The sequence below is a fragment of the Zeugodacus cucurbitae genome, chromosome 5, assembly GCF_028554725.1.
Source record: "Zeugodacus cucurbitae isolate PBARC_wt_2022May chromosome 5, idZeuCucr1.2, whole genome shotgun sequence".
In the NCBI taxonomy this organism is placed as follows: Eukaryota; Metazoa; Arthropoda; class Insecta; order Diptera; family Tephritidae; genus Zeugodacus; species Zeugodacus cucurbitae.
Genome location: NC_071670.1, coordinates 25112762 through 25116955, shown reverse-complemented (window position 1 = coordinate 25116955; position 4194 = coordinate 25112762). Strand labels below are relative to the sequence as shown.

The following is a 4194-nucleotide window of genomic DNA, read 5'->3' as shown; positions in this document are numbered from 1 at the left end:
ATATCTGCAAAAGCTTGCGAACCTGCAGTTGACAACGGTAATAAAGCTTTACCGATGAACAATTGTATATCTCTCATCGATGAATTTGGTGATACATAAATGACAATTAAATTCAATTTTTTACTATTATGAACCCTAGCGGATTCATTTTGCATTCTACCGCACACAAATCGCCAATTCTTGTTGATGTTGATATCGTCACATCAGCATCACTCGCGTACGGAGCCTTTATATCTAAATGAGGAGTGCGAATATGACATTTGTCTTGCTCATTGTGATAAATAGCTACGCCTGAATTTCTTGTTTCATTTCGTTGAAATCTTACAATGAAATCAAAATTTGGTACGGATACAAGAGGCTCGTTGTCGTTTATAAATGTTTCTGATAACATCAAGATGTTTGACTGTTTAAATAGGCAAGACCATTTGCACTAAATTGTGAATTGCCCTACTGTACTTATTGACTGCATTATTATATATAATTATTTGTATAAAACCTTTTTGTATAAAACCTTGAAATTTATTCACTAAAATTACCACTCAGAAGTCGTTTTATCCGTTGCAACCGAGCGATCATCGAAGAAACATCATTTCTAATATGCCACAAGACAAAATTAGAAATGAAGTTCATAAACCTCACGCTGTCAGATAAAACGATATACCTCCTCATCGCGGGTGCTAATACTTTCGATTTGCAAAGAAAGTAAATGAAGACTGACTACAGAAACGATCCTGTGAAGTATAGGATTATATTCAACGGCCAACGCAAATTATTTCAACCAAAAGTAACACAAAATAGTTGAGAATTCGCAGAAATGAAACAGAAACGAAAGAAAAATAATGCGCAAGCATACAATCATACATATGCGTACACATGTGAATATGTCACCAACCTAAAATTTAAACATTGTTCTACAAAAACAAGAATTGCTCAAATAGCATAAGCATGGCAAGTGCTTTAAGTTCTCTGCTTTACCCTCATTCACTCTCTCTCTCTCTCTAGCGTTAATTGTTCAACGCTATTCCTCTTCACTGAAGCGTTAAACAATTATTGCAACCTTTTCCGAAGTCGTATAAGAAGTATAACTTCAAAAAAAATTTGTTCATATATTGTAATATCTAAATATAGACAAATACATAAAAATGCTAATGTAACAAATTTGTATCATTACTAGCAGACCCGGCCACACGTTTTTGTGGCTAAGGTATACATTAAATTAAGTTAGTCCAATCTTGGCTTCGGCGACGATATTGATTACTGGAGGTTGATTTATGTTACGCAGCATGATTACAACTCACACTACTTTTAATAGCAAAGTGAATGGTGATAGTACAGGCAATTTTATATAGTTTGGGATAATTGACTACGTCATCCTGGTTTGTAGCTGTGCCAACTCTCTTGAACCGAAATTCTAAATTGTCGCATTAAGATCATCGATATCTTTTTTACCACCAATATGGGTCATTTAATCAGTCATTTATGGTTATCATATGGTGGTTTAATGTCAGGAAAACTTCTCTTTCGAGTCAATGAAGTGACAGAAATCTGTTGGAAATGCTATTAATCCATCGTGGTGTCAACTGCGACCCTACCATTTTCAACTGATTCTACAATCGCAATTTGATATTGTTGCAAAAACACTCATATGTTAGTTGTTAATTGGCGATTCTTTAATACAAATTAAATGATTTTAGTCATGCGATTAGACCGTCAGTTGATCCAGGAATAATTGGAAGAGTCTGGCGTAAATCACCCGCTAAAAGAATCCTGCCTCCACCAAAAATGTTCATCGACAATAAAGATCTTTTAAAGTCCTGTGTAGTACCTCCAGCGACTTCTTGAATATTTGGAAAATCTTCGTTATAGCGCTATTTTGGCGATTTTGCCAACTGGTGTTTCGTTCATTAGCAATTTAGAAGTAATTTCAAGGCCGAATGTGCCGTTTGTTTGCTTACTAACAGGTGCCAAGTTGCCCCTATTCCCGTTAACATTGGTGGTGAAAATGAGTGAAATTGGTTCTGGAATTACATCAGCCCTCATATACTATATATGATGGCTTTCTATTGGACCGTATGACGAACATATATGTCAAATTGTGTGTTATCTTAATAAAATTACATCAATAAATTGCGAGAGTATAAAATGTTCGGTTGGACCCGAATTTAGCCTTTCCTTATTTTTACAAATTGTTTTGGGCTATCAACAAAACCTTATACAATTGAACAATAACAAAAATATTTTAACAAAGCAACAATGATAACCTTCAAAATATTATTTTTTTGTTTTCTCTTTTTATATTTTTCTTGTCAACTCGAATAAAATTCTCTTATTATTATCTTCCTCGCAATTTTTCCATATTTATTCACTTTCTAATCTTTTTCTGGCCTTCCACGAATATTTCAAGACTAAATTTATCCAGATCGTTTGCCCGTTCTCGTTTTTTTGCGGCACAAACGAACAGCAATTCATTTTATTACTCTCGCAATAAAAGTTGCTAAAGAGAGTATTATAGTTTAATTCACATAACGGTTGTTTGTAACACCCAAAACTAAACGAGTTAGATATAGGGTTATATATACCAAAGTGGTCAGGGTGAAGAGTGGAGTTCAAATCCGAATGTCTGTCTGTCCGTCCGTCCGTCGTCTGTGCAAGCTGTAACTTGAGTAAAAATTAAGATATCTTGATGAAACTTGGCACACTTATTTCTTGGCACCATAGGAAGGTTGCTTTCGAAACACATAAAGTGCCATAACTAAGCCATAAATAAAGCTATGGAAATCAAATTTGGTATGAAGTATCGCACTATGAAGGGGCATATTTGTATGTAATTTTTTTGTGGGCGTGGCCCCGCCCCCAAATACGTTTTTGGTATATCTCGCAAACCAATAGAGCTATATAAACCAAACTTTCTGCAGTCGTTTTTTTTTAGCCATTTCCTTATACAGTCCAAAAATGACAGAAATCGGATAATAACACGCCCCTACCATACAAAGGTTAGGTTGAAAATTACTAAAAGTGGGTTAACTCACTAACGAAAAACGTCAGACACACTAAATTTCACATAAGAAATGGCAGATGGAAGCTACACTCAGATTTTTTTACAAAATGGAAAATGGGCGTGGCTTCGCCCACCTATGGATCAAAAACCATATATCTGCAACTACTCGACCGATTTCAGTGAAATTCGGTATATAACACTTTCTGACACCCTGATGACGGGGAATATGGGCGAAATCGGTTCACAACTCGTCTACTTCCCATATAACTCAATTTTGAATTCTTTTGATTAGTTCACTTTATAATACATATATAGTGCCTAAGGGTAATTTTTCACCGAAAATATAGATAAATCCCACAGATATTTTTATGTAATTCATTCCCTCTGAATTTTTTTTCTTATAACAGTTTCTCTCTGTAAAAATCGGGTCATAACTTCCCCCAGATCCCATATACCTAATTATAAGTAATATTAAATTAAGGGGGCGTATAGTCTTCGATACATTGTATCTTGGTGGTGAAAACGAGTGAAATCGGTTTAGGAATTACCTCAATCCCCATATACTATTTATGGTGATTTTCGTTATTCTATTGAACTTTATGCCGAATATATGGGTCGAATTGTGTTGTCTTTATAAAATTACATCAATAAATTGCGAGAGTATAAAATGTTCGGTTACACCTGAACTTAACCCTCCCTTACTTGTTATATTATATTATTATCAAGCGACAATTTTTTTTAATTCCGCACACAACCATTCAGTGTAGTAGGGAGCCGACCGCACGAGTGATCTTAACCCCCCTCCCGTACCTCCGTGCCCGAGTCACGCCTACAACTCTACAACGCATAGTTAGCCGCCGAAAAATTTCAAAATTTTTAACTCGTGATATCTTTTGAATGAAATGTCAGAATCTAATAATTCAAAAAGTTATATAAAGTTTTTGAAGCGATCTTAAATAATAAATCATTTATTTCGATAAGGATTAATAATAAGGTATAAATAAAGAGCCTTTTCAAGTAGTGGTATTTTAATTAATTTTTTTTTATAGAAAATCGCTTATTGTGACAGAACTACAATAGTTAGAGATATGATATTATTTTTTGTAGATAATGATAAGTTCTACAAAATTGTAGTACATCACTTTGTTATATCTTCAATCGTTCTCGCCGCATTCGCGATTAAAGTAAGTTGTTTG

General features: G+C 34.5%; 1 non-coding gene across 1 annotated transcript; it reads right to left on the bottom strand.

The window, feature by feature from the left end:
• Nucleotides 1-534: 534 nt before the first annotated feature.
• On the bottom strand, nt 535-748 carry LOC128922384 (small nucleolar RNA U3). The gene has a single exon (XR_008471623.1). It is a non-coding gene; the product is annotated as a small nucleolar RNA U3 (small nucleolar RNA).
• Nucleotides 749-4194: the final 3446 nt, after the last annotated feature.